The 23,693-nt window shown below is 27.7% G+C and overlaps 1 non-coding gene and 2 pseudogenes across 1 annotated transcript; all 3 read left to right on the top strand.

Moving 5' to 3' along the window:
* The first annotated feature begins 2,491 nt into the window (after window positions 1-2,491).
* LOC113559506 lies at window positions 2,492-2,610 on the top strand. The gene has a single exon (XR_003406006.1). It is a non-coding gene; the product is annotated as a 5S ribosomal RNA (ribosomal RNA).
* Window positions 2,611-9,936: 7,326 nt separating this feature from the next.
* Window positions 9,937-11,091, top strand: LOC113558101 (annotated as a pseudogene).
* Window positions 11,092-17,187: 6,096 nt separating this feature from the next.
* On the top strand, window positions 17,188-19,982 carry LOC113558102 (annotated as a pseudogene).
* The last annotated feature ends 3,711 nt before the right edge of the window (window positions 19,983-23,693 follow it).

Genomic DNA, 23,693 nt, shown 5'->3' with positions numbered 1-23,693 from the left:
GGTTTATAATGTTTATATTGTTCTGTGTTTATATGGAACACAGAGTAATATTGTTTTAGGGTATTATACTTTTGAAGTTATAGCTTTCCAAAGTTTGCAATTTTACGTTTATACGAATGCGCAGAACATTGCTTAATAATGTCGCGCGGTCGCGGGAGGACCTCGAGTTTAGCATTTAATTATACTTACGAGTTATGTTACTTTAACATACTGCTGTAAATTAGGCATAATTTAACCTCAAAGTAGTGTTTCATACTATGATTTCGCAGCATGAAAAAAATAGTAGGTTTTTCAAACACATTTAACGAATAAAAAAAAAAAAAAAAAAAAAACCGAAATATTATTACGGTATATTTCTACTTTATACCGGGGCACCGGGCCCCTAAATTTATAGCCATTTGAAGTTGATCGTTTTTTGTAATTTTTGCATTTGTTTTAAACTCCAAGGCCTACTTAAGATGTTTTTACACAACAAGTCGAGGAATAATTTCGATTTTTTTTTCCGAACGCAATGTATGAAAAACATGGTACATTATAGCGTATTGGATATGCGTAAAAAACGCAAAATTGCCAACTTTTAAAGGCTATAACTGAAAAATGGATTAGGTGTAAACAAGTAAAAGATATGTATAAAAAAAAATTTCATTAATAAATTGTACCCGCAGATAAAAAATAATGTTTATAGTTCTGTTTTTAATACAAGTACTATGGATACCCATATATCAGGTCAATCATCATTCACCAACCATAAGAAGCAACTTGTATCAATTATAATAAATACATATATTACATTAAGATTGAGAAGTATAGCAAAACAAAGTGAAAATTCAAAAATTATTATTAGTAAAAAGTTTACTAAATAACATTTAGAAACGAATAAAAGATGTCTGCGGATCTTTGTTTTATATGACATAACTATTATATCATAAAAGATTTTGTTAAATTTACTAATCATAACTATTAACTATTAAGTCAATGTTTTTTCTATAAGTATGTTATTTTCTGTTTTTTAAAAAAAACTTATTTGTTGTTAATATTTAAAATTAAAAATTATATTATATTTTATTTATTTTATTATGTTTTAAACACTATATATTAAATTACAGTTAATCAAAACGTTTTAATTAATTAAGTTAATTAGTTCTATAGGAAGCTGTGTTCTAAACAAATATATGTATATATATACCTATCCTATTAACATCAATAACATTTAACACATTGTTATTAATCGACTCATCGTATTGATAATAAATACTATTATAATATAGTATTTAAAATCAATTATATAAGTAAGTATACGTAAGTAGCCGATATAATAATTAACTATTATGAGTAGGTACCTATTCAGTAGGTACTTCCTAGTTTAATGGTGCTTATTAGCTGAACAAATAATAAATGTACGTATTTACGTAAAACCATCGAGTACAATAATTGTACGACAATTTCCATAAGCGTATTATCCTAAAATTAGCACACTTGTTGTTAAGGCGGGCTACATCACAACGAGATGTTTGCACGCCGCTCGTTATGATGTTGTTATACACACTCCGTGTCTATTAGCATAAAGTCAATGAAAAATACATGGTTAATATTATTTAAATTATAAAATATTGTTTGTTTACATTTTCAAGTATAGATACTATTATTAAAGGGAAAATAAATAAAATCTATGTTTAAGTTATGTATTGTAATGAGTAAAAAATATGGTATATAGTTCTATTTTAATATTAGTATATAAAAATTAATATATAGTATTTAGATTGATATTCTTAGCTCATTACTTTATATATATATATATATATATTTATTAACGTATAAATTTAATTCGGGGTGTGAATAAGAGAGTTTTCCTTTTATATAAATAATATGTGTTAGATATTTACTTAATAAATTGCAGCCTATTTATGCCCATGCATACTGTTACCTACATCAAGTATGACGACCATAGTCCGCAAATAAAATATTTGTATCAATTTATAATCATAAGAGCCTATATTATTTTACCTATTCTTTTGGTTGGAAAATTAACATAATTTTCTTGTTAAAAAAATACACAACACTGAGGCAAAATTTCCGAATAATAATAAATAAAATAAAATAATGTGATCCCATGACATAAATAAAATAAAATGTTGTTTGTATTCTTCAAAGGAAATTGTATATATTAGGTGATTTTATTTCACTAAATAAATTCAGCAAAAAAAATCATTTATATTACAAACAATATACAATAAAAAAAATACATTTTACTATTATTGTGTTTCTTTAATCTAATGTAATAAAGCTTTGCATTTCTAAACCCTTGTGAGCGTGTTGCCATTTATTCGTTTTACAAAAAAAAAAAAAAATTCCGGAAGCATGAAAGGCATTGAAAATTGTCATTAAACTATAAAATATGTCATCGTTACATTATTATAATTGCGTTTTATTAAATTATTAGTTTACTATACTCATATTTTACCTATATTATTTCAGAAAGCAACAGTTCTTCGCCAACGACCATACCACGTTGAATACACCAGTTCTCGTCCGATCACTGAAGTTAAGCAACGTCGGGCGTAGTTAGTACTTGGATGGGTGACCGCTTGGGAACACTACGTGCCGTTGGCTTTTTTTTTTTCTTAAACCATACCTTCACGATATAATTTTTAACTAAAATATAGGTTATTTTTGATAGGTACGTTGATATTTTTTTTGTTATTAGTTAATTTATTGTTATAGTTGATCACTGACTGTTGTTTATTGATGCATCTTTAATTGTAGTAAATACTTTATTTATTTTGACAAAATTAATAACGTCTTCATAAACTCCGAATGTCTTGTGGTCTCGTGCGAGCAGCGCAGCTACTACGCCATGGTTTAAGATTATACGATAGGTAGGCAAGTTTCAGAGGGCCCAACATTTTTTAATATATAGATACTTACATATTACCACACTATATATTATACCTTATATTCACCACTAAAATGTTTCTACTTTTAAAAATGTCGAGGGGAGGGGTGTCCGGACGTCTGGACCTCCCCCGGTTAGAGCCTTTGGCTTTAGTATAGGTCAGGGCCTAAAATACTGTGTCCCCTTAAAATCAAAGTAAGTCCCCTGAATGACAAATGTGTGTCCCAAGTTTTATAACATGTTTTTAGTTTTGATTGCAGAAATAAGTAATAACATATATTTAGGAATTTCAACACAATTTAAAATATTTTGAACTTATTGTTGTATTTATTTTATTATTTTTTAGTCCAGTATCATATAAATAATATTGATGTGACAGGTACATTTTGGGAGTTATAACCTCCACAGATTTATTTTGCTATAGAAATCGGTCAATGCCCGAAGTTAAATTAATAAGTGTGTCCCCTGAAATTAGATGTATTTTAGGCCCTGGGTATAGGTATCTTAAACCGTGGACTATACAATAATAATAATAATAATAATAATACAAATGCAAATAAATTATGATAAGTGATAATAATTATAATGAACAACAACATTGACGTCGTATTTTTATATAGTCTTTAGAATAATACGATTACAAAAAAATTGTCTAAATCAAAAACTATAAATACATTACATATAGTAATAGATATGTCGTATAAAATAAAATAGAAAGTGCTTAATGTATAAATACATTTCATTTTGTATTTTTTCTCGTCTGTATAATGATAACTATAAATTGTAATATGTTTTTGTAATTTCTTATAATCATTAAAACTCGTTTTATTAATAATACGCATTAATACTCATTTTTAAAGAGGTCATAAACATCACATTACCTATTTACCTATCGGAGTATTATATTTATAAGTTTGGCAACAGTTGTCAGAAAACGTGCAGTTTTCGAGGATCCATATAGTATTGTCATCAATCATCATACTGTAACCGTCCGTAATAATCGTGTCTCATCTATTTTGGTCTTGAAATAGGTTCCCAATAAAATATCAACATCATCATGCTGTGCGTCGTGCGTGTATAGTATGCGCGATCCGTAGTTGATATTGGATTTTCACTATTGCCGATTATTACTGTCCGATAATACTCCGGTATTTGTGAGATACACATTCCTGCAATAGCCAATAACTATATCTGACTTACCTATACGACATGACTGGTAAAAATTTCATGTCCCAGCGAATAATATTTTAAAATTACAATGAAGCTACAAAATTCGTTATTCTTTGTTTAAATACCTAATTTTGTTAAGATTTTAACTTCAAATGTCTATGAAGGAAAATTCTATATAAATATTTTGTAGAGTTTTTGATTTCAACATGAATTATTTATATAAGGAACCTATGTTAAATTTTCAAGCCTTTGCTGTATAAATTGATTTAATGTATAATACATTTTTGACATTTTTGTGATTTTGACAAATTTTATCTCTAAATAATCATTATGATAAATCGCGTTATTTAATAATCTAATATTTTTTAATAGTTGTAAAAGAAATTTTTGAGGGACTTGATAGTAAATTTTCTAAGCTTTTTAATTAAAAAATGATGAGGAATCTAGAAATTAATTTTCAAGTTTTTTGACAATATAAACCTATATAATATTGTAGCGTAGAAGACAGAAGTGGTACAAAAATATACCACCGAGCGGTCAAGTATTATTTAATCGTGTATCGACGACGATCATCAGATTATTGTATCTAGATTAATGAAGACTATAACAATATTATATGCCTTAAAAATATCTTAACTATGGAATTGTACCTACACGTTATCGGAATTTTCGTAACGATTGTCCATCGTCATTTGGTTATCTATAATCGAAAATCGGCAGTCATTCCGCATTCGTTTGGAATCGAGTTAATTATTTAATACTTACTGTATTTACTCGACTCTCAAAGAAAACAAAAACAGTGTTTGAACATTTAAAATCGCAAAAATGAAAGTTAAAAGGAAAAAAGATGCGTAAATACTACAAATACACATTTTTCTCATCTAAAAAAACAATAATAAAATAATAATAAAATAATTCTAATAATAAAAGAAAATGAGGTGATGATTTATGTAAGTACCTACTTTGATTAATTTATATTTTGTTTTCATAACCTCAACTTTTTGTATTTCGTACATTGTAAAGGCTTTTCTAAATACAAAAAAATTATGACCCAGAGATACGGATTAATCGATTAATGTATTGCACTACGTATTGTCAGAAGATCAGCCTTATGTTCAACATCAAAACAAAACAAGTAATAATTCATTTTATCAAAAATATTATTTAGTAGCGGTTAGTATTGATCTGTGTTAAGATGTTTAAAACATTTAAATTAATTAAATATGGTTTTGTTCAAAACAAATGATTTAAACAGCATAAACAACTAAAAAATCAATAATTAATCGCCTTAGTTAGTAGCTAGTACTTACCAGTACTGGGCACCATAGTTACTTTTATTTAATACTATTCTTTTTAAACAAACAAATTTATAAAATAGAATCAGGAATTAAAATACTTAAATAGTAGTCATTCACAATATAGACTAGTAAGAATTTTACTAATTTAGTTTTCCAAATTTATACTTCGATAATACCTTAGTTCAATATTTTATGTTTATTTTTTATTTTATAACACAAAACATAAATGATAAATGTATTATTTAATCATAATTCATAAAACTATACGCAGACGAGTCATAATATTAAGCAACTCTTTAAGAAACGAAATTTCAAAGAGTATTAATATAAAATAATTATAATTTAACATAATTAACTACTTTTATTATATTATTTATTTTTGAATTAGTTATTTTAATAAAATAAACATTTTTCAACCATACTTTACAATAAAATATTTTTTTGCAGTAAATTTTAATATATTATTATTATGTGGAATTGAAAAATAATAGCTATTGCTAAAGATCTAAGGACGGGACCGGAGCCTCTACATAATACGTTCCTAAATTCAGCACTATAGATGTGATATGTAGGATTTATATTATATTATTATATTATTGACAAATAATAGAATATAGTAAAAACATTACATACAATAATATTGTACATTTTATATATACCTACATAAATTATCGATAACATAAGTGTATTTTATAAAAAATACAGACGTACTACGGATAATATTAACTTTTGGACTTCGTTTCCATTATTTTCCTATTATTTCAGGATATTCATAATAATAATAATAATAATAATAAAAATGTTTGGTCAATACAGTTTCTGTTATGTTGTTCGCTTTATGAACTTTATCTAAACCCTAATGGTAACACACTTATAATACATAGCAAGCTCAATGCTCAACTATAACTATTATAGTATAACATAGATACTATTTTAAGCGGTATTATACGATGTTGTACTTTTTTACTATCTAACACGATTGGGAACGATTTTTTGAGCGACGTCGTTGTTTATTTACATTTTTAGTAAGCATCATCTCGTGTAATGTGTAATATGTAATATATTAAGAACATTAAAATATTATAATGTTTATTTTGGACACAAATAAGAAATTAGGGACATAATATTATCGATCTTATTATTATGATTTATTATAACCTGTGTCTATAGTAGGTATATAGAGATTCTATACATGTAACAAATACAAAAAATATAATTGTTTTTCAATTGTCATTCAATAGAATGGATTTTATTTAAAAATAGTTGTGATTGTAAAATTAATAGAAAATAAGCAAACATACGAGTATATGATAATCATAAATGTCGAGGTGTATATATTATCATACAAAGAATTGTTTCCTTTTATTTATGAAAAATAATTAAACATAAACATAACTGTTGAAACTATGAAAAAAAAAATATTATACAGAATATAATGACGTATAGTTGAACATTTAGTATTTTAGTAATACTCAAGTAATTAAGTATATAAATAATAGTTTACATAAAACATTATTCCTTTTAGTATGTTAACACAATCCTCTTCCATATCTCTATCTACTTGGTGAATCACGGACGAAAAGTCCGGGGACAAAAAGTCCGCTTTAAAAAAAGTTGGACAAAAAGTCTGAAAATACAAAATATTTTATATTTTTATATACCTAATTAATATTTGTTTTAAAAATTTAAAAATGTACACATATTAATATATTTTTGTACAACTCACAAAAATATAACGGAAATCCACTAGATTATGATATACTATTTTTTTTTTAGATTTAGATTGTCGTGTTTATAAATAATAAAAAAAAATTTATTGTTTGTTAAAATGTATTTAGTTACAAAGAAATGCTAATATTGTTGTAATCAATTATATAATTATAAATGAAAATAAGAAAATAGAAAAAAAATATAATAATATAATGTGTGTAATATATAATATCATTAATATTTACAAACATTTTTAAATTTTTAAACTTTTAAAATAAATATTAATTATATAAAATATTTTATATTTTCGGACTTTTTGTCCGACATTACAAATGTACCCGGACTTTTTGACCGATTACCCTATTTGGCTACAGAAATATTCTATTTCTGTAACAAAGCTCAAAATTGACATTAAATTATTTTGTTTCCTATTTTCTAATTGTCTTTTAAAATAATTGAAAATCCTATAGGTTGAAATTCGTTTTTAAACTCGCTTTCTAAATTTCCCCCTTTATTTTCTAAATTTTGTAAAATTTTGTTAGCTGTATTTTTTAAAAATATTGATAAAAATTGTATTTTTTCATATATGTCCCAATTGTTTATTTAAGCTACTTTTTCGTATTGTATTATAAAAGTTTTATATCTCCTTGACCGAAAAAATTAAACCAGATGTTTAATCAGCATATTATTTTTATCCATTCTAATATTGTTCGAATTTTTATTTGCTATTTTAATATTTTTCTGGTGTGTTTTTTATTACAAATTTTGAGGTACTAGAGAAGGTAGTATTTAAATTTGAATCTGATTTATTTGGACTCTCGATATCTTCATATATCTGTTTTTTATGGTTAGGTTCCATATTTATTAAATTACTATTATAATTATTATCATTTGGTCTAAATTATTTTGATATAAATTATTGCTTCCTAGTGTTTAAAAATTTAAAATTGTATCTGTCTGAATTATTAATTTATTTGCGTTATTTTCTAAATCGTTAGTTATATTTGTTATTTTGTTATTAATTATATTTGATCTATTCCTAGCGCTATTTTCTTATTTCGGGGCTTGAATCGCTCAAATTACTTTCTGCAAGTAATTCTTTAATAGCAATTTTGTTTTTAATTGAATCTTTTTTAATTTCATGTTTTTGTTGTTCGGTTAAGGTATCTTTGATGTCGTTTAATTCTATGATCCCTTTATAATATCTAGTTAATCTAGTTCTTTAATTGCCAACGGTTCCTACACTAATTAATTGTTTAGATTTGCATAATTCAATAAGTTCTGTTCTTTTATGTAAATAAATATCTATTAATTTAGTTATCTTTGAACCTATAACTATAGATTCTTCGTCATTCAGATCACAATAAGATTTTGAAACAATTTTTGAATAATATACTTAGGTTTAACACTTCGTCACTGCTCACTATTTGATTATTGAAAAAATTAAATTTTAAAATTTAGTTAAATTAATAAAATAAAATTTAAATGATTGAAAATTAAACTAAACATTTTATTTGATTGCTAAAACATGTATAAAAACTAAATTCTAATCTACAATTACAATATTAATACGAATATAGTATATTATTACAAAAGGTTGCTCGCCTTGCTGTATACGTGTAGACGTACAGTAAGCAAAACTGTACTCGTGCGGACGCGGTACAATAAGCACTGTCTTCTGTCATTTCACTTGTACATAATGAAAAAGGTGACAAGGTTGAGATACCAGAGAATACATACCAAAAACGTCTCCGACTGTGGATAAGTAACCCCGTTAGGCCCCACTTTGTGATATCACCATATAGGTGACACACAATTAAATCTACTATGCACGCTTTACTTTCGTACCCTTTAGCTGTCTAGCGAATGACACTCTCTAAAATAATTTAGAATGGCACTGTTAACTCGTGAGTTGTACAATGGTATGCGCTTAGCGTTTGTCAATTTTTACATTCATTCCTAATCGGCTGGAATAACTCAAAGATTACATACACCTAAATACTTTGGCACTATTCAGTTTCATTAAAACTTCATTGGCACATAGTACGTATATCCCGGCGCTGTTCCCATAGGTGGAAATCCACTGAAAGAGTTGGGGAGACTAAGATTTTTCTCAAAAACCAAAGCTGTGGGAGGCTACGTCTCCCAAACCCCCTCATAAATAATTCTAAACAAATTTAGAATTTAACATTGGAAAAAAATTTACTGAACAACTGAACAAAAATATAAAATTACTGTCCAATTATTTTTTTTTATATTTGCAATTTAATAATATAATATATTAATATTATTATAATTTGTATAATTAATTCACTACAAAGCTTAAAAAAAACAATTAAAACACATTTTGTTAGGCGTTTTTTATGTTTTTAAACTTTATAGCAATTGTAGTGAGTTAACGATTGAAGATAAAGTTCTGCAAATCTTCACAGCACTTCTCCTAGACAATGTGAATCTAACAAGACCCAAATTAACAAAATCCGTTCTCTGGTTTCGGTAATCTACCATGTTAAATGAAAATCCAGCAAAAAATAACTATTTTTTTAACTGTGAAAAATTATTATATATTATATTTTTAAATTAATATAATTTTACATATTTTGTTTTATTCGACAGACGATAAAACAAATCATTATAGGACAGTGTTCCAACTTATAATTTTAATTTTCGTATAAAATATTATGTAAAATATTATACAAACAAATTTATAATATAAAAATTATTATGTGTTATATTTCTAGTTTTTTTAAGAATATAATGTATGAAAATGAAACTACAAAATTTTTATGTTTGCAAGAATGTTTTAGGGGGCTTGGTGGGCTTTTTTTTCAGCCCCCTCAAGCTCCCCCCCCCCGATTTTCGCCAATGGCTGTTCCTATCAAAGGTAAGAACGTAAAAATGACTGAAATAATAACTCATAGACTCGGGTATATTAGTAGGAAACACTTTTATTCAGGCGTAAAACAAACATAAAATTTATACTAATTCGAAAAACACTTTAAATGCACGATCGTCGTGTCCATGACTATTTATTACCAGGTATTACACTTTTTTCTAATAGATAGTATTTTTTTTCTAACATACTTCATCCGTCAATGTAAATATTACTATTTTTCTGTGGTTTAATTATAACTTAAGAATATATTAATCAACTGCAACCTTTAGAAAAAACAATGATCAGGAAAATGGCAATGTACGTCTTAACTCATATGTAATGATTCCTAGTGTTCACCGTACAGAACTACAGAACAAATAATAAAGGATAATTTAGGGTATATATGTACTTTAAAAGTAAAAGCACTGAAAGGAAAATGTATGTTCAGTAAGAATACTTTTACAATTGTGTGAACAAAATAAAGTTTTATGTATTTGTATTGTTTGAAGTTATATGAGATACAAGGAATATAAAAATGGATGTTCAGCAATAGGATCGATATCCACAAATATGAACGAACAGACATTTTTTATTAGGAAGCTGCATAATCATCTAGTATAAGTATATATCTATTATAAATAAGTATTCTTGGAGAACAATGTGTAAATCATAGCCCTACGCCTTATTCACCCAAATGTTTGTACACGGAAGCCATTAAAAAGTAATATTAAATACAAAAACTTGTAAGGCTGTAAACATAATTATTAGAATTATTAATTTGGTCATTTCATTTTCAGTTGTCCAGAAGGGCATACAACTACACCTACCTGCAAGCGACAGAAAGAATGCGCCAAATAAGAAAATCCATATGACCATATACCATCCAACTCCAATGAATCTATTACACTTTCATCAACTTTTGGAAATGGATGAGAATCAACATTTTATCCTCACATTTCAGACACAACCAAATCTGTTAAAGTTGATATTATTCAGTCCAAAAAAAAATAAATATATATATGATTGTTTTAATTTACAGATTCTATCAGGTGCCATTGATGGTAAATGGAATATTATCTGGCTTAATATATTGCAAAAAAACTTTTATTCAGAGCATAAAGGTTGAGTTATAAAATGTAACTTAAGATTATTTTTTTTTCTTATTTTTAAACATCTGTTATTAAAAGTTTTATACTATAAGTCACAGTGGCTGAATGCGATGGTACATTTAAGACTGTCCCAAAGACAACAGAAAATGGTTGCTACCAACTATTTACATTTCAAATAGTGTACAAAAATGTTGTAAGCTTTTATCTATATTTATAGCAACTATGAAACTGTTCATATGAAAATTAACGTTCATTTCTATTATAAAGCTATTTTTAGGTATATGCATTTTTAAATGGCAAGTGTTATTTCGACTAAAAAGTTTAGATGTGTGGAGTTGGGTGGTACGGGGTTACCCCGCAAAATGTTTGTCCACTACTCCGCTTGTCTAAACTTTAAATACGTATAACTCATAAACTACTCGCCCTAAATTCGATAATTTTTTAATAAAAACGTTGATTTTTTAACAACTTGAAACTATGTGAAAATGTTTTCAAAAACATGAATACTTTTTGAAATAATGAGTGGTTCATGATAAAAGAATCACCCCGTATAAAATAAAATAAAATACACTACATCATCCGATCATCGTCAATTGTCAATAGCAAAAGGCGTGCATAACATTTGCAAATTAAAATTATAGTAGGTACTATTATAGTAGTAATATAGGTACATAATGTAACATTATGGGTCAGATATATTATAATGTATGTTGTATAAAACAGTGCCAAAAACAATTATATAAAACTTACTGTCTACTGATATATATTAAACAACATAAACCCATAGGCGGAGATTTGATTGAACTTTAGGGGGGAGCTTAAACCTTTCTCTACAAAATAAGCCGTGGGGGCTTTGCCCCCACACCCCCTCACTAATATCAATGTATACAGGGGACGCCGTTTATAAGACTCACAGATATAAGGTTCAGTCGCTTATTAGACTCAAAATCGTCTGGAACGATCCGGACGTATCCAAATACATTATAAAAAATTCGGTCATAAGACTCACCACTTCGCTTATAACACTCAAATATTGTAAAAAAATAAACATTTTTGGTTAAAATTTAGAAATAAATTGGTTTTTAAAAATTACATATTCTTGAGGTTATTTCTGGTTTCAATTCATGCTTTTTAATATGTGTATTTACAACAAATTTTATCGCATTTCACATTTTTTGCAACTATCATTATTGTAATATGAATACGAGAAATATATTTTCGAAATATTAATACTCAAAACAAACCAAAATCACAAATATTTTTCATAAATAATAAATACATCATACATTTTTTATAATTTTTTATTAATGTATAATAATTTTTATAATATGTATAATATGTATTATAATCTTAATTTTTTTATCAGCATTTTTAAATTCATTAAATAATAAATGTGTAATGTGTAATATTATATGTATTAAAGTAAATTAAAATTAAAGCAAAATATATAATAAAATAAAATTCATTAATATGTAATTCAATTTTTTTTTCCACTTCGCCTGTATGATTCATTCGATTTAAGACTCACTTTGTGCTAGTCCCAAAGTGAGTCTTATAAGCGGCGTCCGCCTCCAATACGAGTTAACTACTAAATAACCAACTAAAAAGAAAACCTACTAAATACGCATTGCTAACTACATATGTACTTTAAAATCATTTATTTATAATTCAATAAATATTTTATTATTTTAGTATAATAAACCTATTTTGATTAACAAATATATTAATAACGTTCTCAATACCTATTGATATTGATATCTTTTTCAATGTATATAATATTGAAGAGTTATTAATTTTTTCAATCCGTCGCGACTATAGTAGGTATATGTTGTAATGATTATTATATTGATTAAATTTCGGGAAAAAATATATTTCGTAAAGTTTTAAGATTTTGGCAATTGCCAATTGTTGTAAAATAAGCCCGACGTCCGGCCGTCCACATATGACTTTTGACTTTTAAAAATGTTCAATAATTTTGGTGGGGCTTTCGATCTTTTTGGGGGGCTACTCCCCTCAACCACCGTCTATGCATAAACCTAACCATAACTTATCCTAAAAAAATCGATTTTGTCAAAATCTGGTTATGCGAAAAAATTCTCGGTTTTCGATATCTTTTTAGGGTTTTTCCTGACGCTTTTGAAAACTACTTTTACTTTTATCCCCAAAGTACCAAATAGCTGGATTTTCCTTTTCAAAGAGGGGCTGAAGTCAAAAATCAAAGCATTAATTCTACTCCAAAACGTGATGGCAGACAAAAAAAAAACATACATTATTGTAAAATCAATACAATATTCTTCACTCCGTGCAGAATCTAATATTAAGTACAAATATACGTAATAGACCATAATACGATAGGAAATAGGAAATATTTTACCAACGTTACATTTTTAGAATATTTAATTTTTAAATTTTATAAAAATAATTAAAGTATAAAACATTAAATTAATTATCAGACTTAGGTACAGCTCAAGTGTTTGACTATCGACTTATTGAGGGGTATTGTTGTTACGTTAAAATTATATGATTATTATGTTTTATAATAACTAATAATGTAAATGCACTTAACTTCGTGACATGATGGTAAAATTATTCAAATTTTTTACTTAAGTATTTGTAAATAATACACTACCCTCACACATGTTGTCACCATCTTATAAATATACAGCATTACAAATTTGTGTTCAGTAGAACCAATTAGTAACCAAGCCAGGAATACCGGCTAGCCAAGCAACCCAAACCAACCTCGGACCTGGAGGCCAACAGCCTGCAGGAGCAGCTCATCATGTTATACGTAATGGCTACATCTGAAAAATATAGAAGTAAATCATTATTATACAGTAAAATACTCAATATTAACTTTAATCTTATAATTTATAAAAATTTAAAATTCGGAAATTATTTTTACTGTGGGCCAATTTACCACTATAGCGTTATAGCATAGTCACAGCTAGAAATTGTCTAAGACACTGGATGGTTATAATGATCACAAAAAATACAAATAAAGATTGGAAAGTTATTTTTTTATAAGGCATTACATTTTTTATAAAATATTCAAATTATATCCACCCCCTCACACACACACACACACAAAATATGGTTAATATTCTTAAATAAATTATTTTGGATTTTTTTATGGGGAGGGGGGACTAAATACTTTTAACTTGAGTTATTGAAAATCAAAAACAACAAGAAATTCAAATACTGATACATATTAACGTTGATTTGCAGTTAACGTATTTACTATTTTAAATAATTAAAATTTGTAAGACAATTTTCATACTTTAGCCCCTTTGGGGACGCAACTGGGAGAGGGTACATTTACATGAGATAAATAACGGGTTTTCCCAACCCGTTTTCCATATGACCGCAGATATGGAAATTCCAATAAAAAGCTGATTGCAAGCATAATGAAATGTTATACAGGTAATAACGGTAATGTAAGTAGTCAATATCGCGACGAAAATATCAATATTAATATTATAAAATAATTACAATTGTTTACCTGGTTATTTATAAACAATACGTTCAATATTTATAATTTTCAGTTAGCCAAAGTAATTTTACTACAATTTATAATATATTACGTTTTATATAAGGAAATTGTAGCCTGTGGGCTATTCAATATAGATTACGTACTATTCAATAATGCACTATATAGGAATATATTAATTACTAAGTACCTATACAAATATTACAAAATGCTTACAACATAAAATATCAAATATGTATAAAGTTATAATATTACGTTAAGTGATGATAATAATTTTAAAAATTAATTTGCATAATTATTAGAAAATATAAGATACATATTATGTTAAAGCTAAAAATAGTATTCAAAATTATAAAAAATTGTACACTTATCTACAATTAAGTTTGTAAATGTAATATTGCCCGATACCGGCTTTAATTTATTATTTCAGATTTCAAATATTTTAATAAAAATAATATCAGGACAGTATAAGCCATATGGTGACTCTAAATCTGTGGTTGGGTAGGCTGCAACCTACATTGCTTACGCCTTAATTCAGGTCTCCGCACAATTGGTTCTGCTAATCGCATATTTGATATGTGGTGTCTTGTTAGTAGGATATTAAGACAAAGACAACATATATGTGAGGGTATAACGTCCTCTTAATCAAAATTTATCTCGCAAGTTGCTAGTTAGCAACTGTAATATTTGTTGAATACGTTTGTCCACGATTTACTGAACTCTATTATAATATTATACCAACTATTAATTGACTTATTTAATTGATTATACTTTGATAATTATCTAGAACGATCTATATGATTATATAAATAATAATTTAAAGCATTCGGATTTCTGATCAATTATATATGACAAATCAAATGAATTCACAACTACTGTATTTGTATATCTTATCTGTTATCTATTTTTATTTTTCATAGTTTGAATATTTTTATATTTTCGTCATGAACAAATCCGATTATTTTTACTGAATATTAAACATATTGCTCGTATTAGTATTTATATGATAATGGTACTAAAAACACTTAAAACAAATACAAGTGTAAGTTCAAAATATTTGAAATTTTGTTGAAATTTCTAAATGTTTGTTATTACTTATTTCTGCAATCAAAATAAAAAACACGTTTTAAGACTTGGGACACAAATTTGTTAATCAAGGGACACACTTTGATTTTGAGTGGAAAGATGTGAACTTTTTTTCCTATGAATAGACGACGTAATATTGTCGGGATGTAATACTGCCAGTTTATTGGCCCTTAGGCCTTAGTGAACCACCACTGTGGTGGTTCTAGTGTTCGATCATTTTAGGGTGACCGGGGTGCAAAAGTACAAAACAAGTTCCAATATCAGTACTATAATTTAATGATATAATTAAAGGGGGTATATTTATTAATATATGGTATATGCTATGTAGGAGGGTGTTACATAAGCGTTAACAGGTAGCAATCGAAGAATTATATTTAACACTCATCAGTCCACACTAGATGTTACATTATTATATCTCCAGTTAATCATTTTTTTTAACGTAATATTTGAGTTTTTATCTCATATTCATAGGCGGCAGACATTTGGTTTAATTTTTTGGGACTAGAGTAAATCTATATAAAGTAAACCGCGGTGGCTACGCCCCCTCACTCCCTATCAAATATTCTATTAAGATCAGTGGTGTAGCCATGCGGGAGTGGGCTATACCCCCCTATCGTCTGTATTAACTTAATATAAAAATGAATTGTTATTGTTAATTTGATGATTACCTATTTATTTATTTTTCAGTAGTTTGGGTTTGCCACCCCCCATTTTAAAATCCTGGCTACGCTACTGAGTAAAATTGTATACAAAACATTTGACCTGAATATATTCTGCAGTAGACTGGTTTATATTATTACTATACGAGTAGATGTATTATACTGATATTTTAACTGATCACTGGTTTACGTGTTACCTTGACAATATAATATTTTAAGCGATGTGGTCCCGTTCTTTTTCTTTTAAATCTTACCATGTCATTAATTTCATATTATAAGTGGATTGTATAAAATTTTTCCACTTATATATTGATCATTTTTTTTTTAATTTGGTGGGCGTAACTCCGTAAATGAATGTCCCCCCCTATGCTCATGATTCAACTAAAAAACATGTTTACCCCTTCCATTTAAAATACTTACTACTATTATTAATTAATAATAACTATTATTCACTAAACTACATAATATGTAGGTGCATTAACTACTACGGCAGTCCATCATATAAATAATAAATATTGTAAATTAATTATAGTAATCACCATCACGTATCGTAAATTGGTAGCGGTGGCTCCGTCGTCGTCGACGTATGTGTAATATTATTGGGGCCTGGGGGTACGTCAATCACCACGTGAAATTCGTTATATTTGTATAGACATTCTGAACAAACATCCCGCATACGACACACATACACCCGTGCGTGCCTCCCCATCATCTAGACTCTAGAGGTTGTAATAATTGTGCGCGAACATAATATACGGCATCGCGTTGCGGGGCTTAAAATAATCCTTTGGCGCACCAATGGAAGATTTGAACAGCGGCTGAATCGACCGGATGCTGTGCGACCGATAGAAAATTGTGAATTCACCAAACACAATCACCCTCCCTTCCAACGACCAAATGGTCGACGCCGTTGGAGATGATGTGCGGGTGTGGGAGCAAGGCGCTGACGTACGTATTCGGTCGCGCACGCGCTCGCCGTTCAAACGACAAAGTTAAAACCCATTTTTCAGATCATCAATATTCGATATTTACATACGACCGGAGAGTATGCGATGCGCGACGTTGCCGGACCCGACCGTCTGATCAGTTGCTTGTGGACGGGGCTGGTTTGACAAAAAAGTGACGGCGATGCCACCGCAGCGGCGTATTGCGCAGATAACGAGATCGTGGCAACGGTGGCTCGCCCACCTGCTGCGTCACACCGAGACCCGCGCCCGAACATTTTTTCGTCGAACACACGACTGTGCGCATGTATGACGTTGTCGGGATCAGCTTGTACGAGTACGACCACCATCACCGCCGTCTCATCATAATACGTACAGACACACATACACACACTAGGTAAAACGATGATAAAATTATTATTATTATTGATATCTATGTTTGTTTTTACGCCGCTCTCGCTCTGAGTGAAAATGAAAACGCCTTGCGACTGACTTTCCATGTATATTGTATGCTTACTTGTTGATCAGTAACTAGCGGGTCTTTACATTTTTGAAAACCCGTACCAGACGCCATATTACCTATATATTATTACGCGAACGTTGTTAAACGACAAATCCTTAAATTCAAAGAATATATGTTTGACCAATTCGTTTCGCCTCTAAAATTATGACTATGCTTTTTTTTTAGGCACCATCCTGATTATTTAATATGCGTTTCAAACCCAATCTACTTATCTATTGAACAATTATTGTTTTGATTATGCTATAAGTCATTAGTAAATATTAAATTTAAGCATTACAATTTATAAAATTTCAATACACAATTAGAATAATATCAAATAATATGATACCTAGTAATTTCAAGTCCTAAAATGATAAATGTTAAAACTTAATAAGTTATTTATTGAGATAATCCTCTCGATGAATACTTGATTTTTAAAAATAATAATTTTATTTATAGGACATTTTAATAAATAAAACAACTATTATATAGTATATACTCATTTTTGGATCATTCTAGTTATCTAGTTAATTCTATATTAAATATTATTAATGTATTGTATAATTCTTTATATATTCAATATTCATTGATAATGAATAATTGAATAATATTTGTTTCATTAATGACTCAATCATTAAAGAACATGCATCCATCACATTTAAATAATTCCTGGAGAAATGTCAATAATTTAGGTAAACATGTAGTGGATATGAATAATATACAAAATCATAATATGATGCCAAATCCTGTGACACAACTGCCTCAAAGGTTTGTTGAAAAAAAAAAAAAATTGTTTGGTTGAAAAATTAATGTTTTGTATTTTATAGAAATTTGTCATTAACGATGAATGACATATTGAATAACTATATTGGCAGTCAAAATTCAGAGAATAGTTTCTTCACGTCTGGACATAATTTTTCCCCACAATCCAATTTTTTGCCAGAATTGAACTGTAATAATAGAATACATTCCAATTTGAATAAACCTTACTTTCCTTTCATCGATGAACACAATGTATCCGACAATAGACCAAGGAATAATATTAGTGGCCAAAATTCTAACACTGAGTCCAGTGTGTCCGCAGGCAGTTCTTATGGTAAACATTCTCTATTTAAAAAATATAATCATATGTTTAGTTGTAAGTTATTCATTTTATTTTTATGCATTTATTTGTAATAATTATTTTATATTTGTTAGGAAAATCAATGAAAACATTTAAATCAAATGGAAATGAATTTAAAATGAGAAAAAAGGATTTCCCAGCATTACCTGGGTCTCTAATGCAAAATATCGGTAGTACTCACTCTTCTATGGAAGATTCAAATGAACAGAGTGTAACAAATATTGATTCTGGGGTGTTGAATGATGATAATATGGAGCAATACATTCATTTTAAAACAAGAAAGTTTAGCAGAAGTCAATTAAATACAGACTTCCATATGAATGGCACTGCTGTACCACCTACACCAGGAATTAAAATTGACGATGGTCTCTTGCGTATAATTTTTATACTTTTTTTTATTAATTAATAAATACATTTTTTATTATTTAGATAAGGTTACCAACATACCTAACAGTATGCTAAGCGATCAATTTGGAATTATTGGTTTTTTGGTTTCTTTAAAAGCTAGAGAGGATAATCCTGGTTTGGTGACATTGGTTTATGGAGAAGATTTGACAACACTAGGTATAAACATGAATTCCCCTGAAAACATTTACCCGACATTTGCTGGTCCATTCCAAAATTCTTCATTAGGACCACATAATGGTGATTTTGATTTACCACCAGAATACAGGATTCATGACAAAATCATGTAAGAAAATAAAATGTTAAAATGTGAATATGTATTTTAGTGAATTAATTATTCATATTATTTAAATTTCAGGAATAATTTGGCTCCAATCAAGTTGTCCAAGTATCAGGAAGATTTATTGTTCTATCTTTTTTATACTTTTTATGGAGATGAAAAACAGATGTGTGCTGCTAATGAATTGTTAGTTATGAAACGTTTTTATTTTTTTATAATACATTTATTATAATTCCAATTGTAATATATGTATATAATATTTGTTGCTATAGGCGTAAACGAGGTTGGCGTTACCATATAGGATCTAAAGTATGGATCACTCCTGCGCCTGGAACTAGCACATTAATAACAGATAGTAACATTAGATATGGCACATTTTATGTATTTGATCCGCAGTTGTGGTGCAAAGTGTTGAGAGAATTAATACTTGATGAATAATCATTGATCATACCATTGGATGGATGTGTTGCAATATGCTATTTGCATACTGTCTGGTACATAAATAAGATAAGTCTGGTTTTAATCGACAAAACTATTCGATGCGTAAATGTCAATTAATATTTATTTATTTTTACTACCGTGACCTTGCACAAAATCCGTCCAAAATTTTATAATTATTGTTAATTCATAATGTTTTTTTTTTTAAATTTAATTTATGTACTCTTACATTTTATAATAAGTTTTATGGACATTTGATGACAAATATCTAGATAAATAACTGCCATTCCATTATAATTTAATTTTTAATAGTATTACTTTAATTTATTTAGCTGTGATTTTTCATTATATTATTATGATTTTAATAAATATTTATATGTACATTATATGATGTATTTTAATTTTATAGTTTGTTAACAATAATAATTTAATAATTATGATAATATTATATATTTTTCACACACTGTGTGTTCTGATAAATTTTGTGACATTTTGGTGCATTGTACAATAAACTCAATTACACCTAAAAACGTATGTCAAACCTAACCAAGTGTTCAATACCTAAAATATCAAAGTAAAATAATAAGGATGTTGTACACACATCACACGCACAGGTTGGTCTTTGTTATTTGCATGTATTAACCGTTCTACAGTGTTGTGATGGTGAATAATGGGAATGGAAAGGTATTAGTTTAATCTAAGATTAAGAGAAAGCTTTATCTGCATATTGCGTTGTCTCTGTCTTACAAACGTACAATATGGTAAAAACCGTTTTACATGAGTAAAGAACACTCAGCTGTAGTACAAGGCATTCAACTAAATTTTTACACTAAAAAGAGGAGATTTTGTACTGTGCGATATCGTTTATATTTTTTAATGTCAGTACTACAAAATAAGTTATTCAAGTTTGAAAACCACAAAATATTCAAGGGTTTTGAAACGATAAGAACTTTTTTCTATAGTGATAAAAGAAAATTAAAAACCATATTGCACACTCAATGTTTTCTTTTAAATAGCGTGAAAATTGGATTGTTCGACTTGGACTACAACCTCAGTGGACCGTGTCCGCGTGAAACGGTTTTTACTATGTTGCACGTCTCTGAAAAACGGAAACAACACATGCGGATGTAGTGTCCTCTAAAATATTTAATTTAATCTGTTTAATTAACAATGTCTAGTTTGGAGGGAGGTTAACTTCAAAGTTCTAGCAGTGGAGAATATCTGCATATCGGATAATGTTCACTGTCTACGATCCAACTTGGTTGAAAGTTACAGGCTTCCACTAGTCGCAGCTGTGTGAATGGAGCAAGTGTGGTGGTGGAACGTATTCTACAGAACGCGTCTCGAGGAGATGAACATTAAGCATCAGTGCACTACAGAACATGATAAATTAAAATGTCATGCTACAGAATACAACTGAAACGTCTGAAACGAAAACCGACCGCGCAATTAAACTGATAACGCCGTTTTATTTAGTAACCCACGTTATCACTTATCAGTTATCACCAGGGTTAAGATTTTTAATATGAAACAGTATGTGTTATTTGCGACTTCTGATTATTGATTTTGTCAGTAATGTCCACGAATCACCTCATGATGAGATAAATGGTGTTGTTTTTATTTTACACGTTTTTGTATATTTTTGATAAAATCCATACTATTTGCATTTACAAGTATTGAATAAAATTAATATTATTGCATATTTCGATTATAAGAATGCTAAAAATGCATGTTTTAAAGTATATTTCATAATTCATATTTATAATTTAATATTAATATTTCTTATTTAGTTCTAGCCCTGCTGATTGAAGTATAAAACTTGATTTTCTTGTCAAACATAAATTTTCTGATTTTTCAAACATAAAATTCAAAGTATTTCCACTGTTGAATGTGAATTATAAATTATTTTATTTCTCAATTATATTAAGAGTATTAAGACAAACAAACAATCACTGATGTATTTCAACAAATAAATATTTTGTTTGTAATTATATTTTTGTGTTTATCTTATAAAAATTTAAATGCATATTTTACAATTTTTTATTGCATACAAATCCTAGTCTTGGTTATCAGTTTATCACCAAGGATCGATGCCATAGAATTGAGGTAGATATTATTATTATATATTATAATAGAAGAGTTGTCAACTCTTATTACCTTATACTAGTCAGTACTCAGTATTCACTATTAAGATAATGGCCCGAAAAAATTACAGCAGCATTACTTTACATAACAAATTATAACTTATAACATAACTTTCACTGATAGCTCTTAAACTGACAGGGCTCTACATTTCTATAATCTGTAGTTTGTGCAGTGTGATTTAGTATTAGGTATACTATTTAGACTACCTACCTGTAATACATTTATGCATCAATAAGTATTATGTTGGGTCGCATGAAAGATTGATTAATTTAATGGTTCAATAAAATGTGATGGATCACATAAAAGATCACTAAATCTTGTTTTAGGGGCTGTTTTTTGTTAGCTCAGTATTGATTCATTAAATATTTACCTTGTGATTTTTCACACGATCCGTCATTAATGTTATAATTTTAAATAGTGTTCTACTTAAAAATAATATTTGTACTTTTAATTCACATATTTTATTGGTTTAGAAATATATTCAATAACAGCTAGTAGTTGTTGTTTATATTAATCTTAATTATTAAGCTACATACCTACATATTTTATTTTAATATTTTTATCCAATTTTTAGATCTTAAGTTCTATACTAGTGATCTTTAGTTTCATGTAATATATCTTGATCATATTATATCAACATATTTTTTTATTGGTAGACAGATCCGCACTAGTTTTCTTAATTTAAAAATTTGTTATACTTTGTAACCATGTTATACAAATTCATATAAATTATAAATATAAATCTTATCAATAAATTATAAGCCTTAGCAAATATTGTTATGCTTGTTATATAGTAGGTATCGAGAAATATAGGAAATAATGTACTGAAGGAGTCTGAAAGATACAGTATCAAAGGCTGGTTGATTTCCTGTTCTAAAAATGTATTTTGTTTAGGTAAACTAGAGTTAGTTAACATTTAAGGGGCATAATTATACTATTTAGATAAAATAAATAATAATTATATAATGTATATAAAATGTATATTATATATTGTCTTTTGAATAACTTATCTAAAAAGAGTAGACTTATGAATAAGAAGACTCCTAGAGAATATTATAAGTGATAATATGTGAATACTGTTATTATATATTATACATTTGATACTTATCTATTATGTATTTTCAATATGTCATTTTAAAACTGTTTAAGACTGGGTTTGACAAAAATGAACAAGACATAAGCAGTATTTTAAAATGGCAAATAATATTGTAGTCTTAAATTAATGAATGTTAAAATGTGTAAGGGGATTAATGGTTTTTCTATTTTAAATAAACCCTTGTACCAAATCAAAACAATAATAAACCATTAATTTAATTTTATATTTAAAATGATAATGACTAAAATACTTTATACTATATTATATTCTAATTATTGTTACATATTACCTAACCATACAATTTAAATTTTGTTAATAATTCATAAAAATGAATATGAATTCTTTATATTGCATTCTTTATATTTTAGGGTATTTTAGGCCAACAATTATAAAAGTAGTGCCACAAAAATTAAAAATGAGTATATTATAATGTCTAAGGTTAAGCCAGGCATTTACAAGTAAGACCATGG

The sequence above is a fragment of the Rhopalosiphum maidis genome, chromosome 3 (assembly GCF_003676215.2).
Source record: "Rhopalosiphum maidis isolate BTI-1 chromosome 3, ASM367621v3, whole genome shotgun sequence".
NCBI classification, from domain to species: domain Eukaryota; kingdom Metazoa; phylum Arthropoda; class Insecta; order Hemiptera; family Aphididae; genus Rhopalosiphum; species Rhopalosiphum maidis.
The sequence above is the reverse complement of the archived record's forward strand: the minus strand, read 5'-3'. Positions and strand labels throughout refer to the sequence as shown.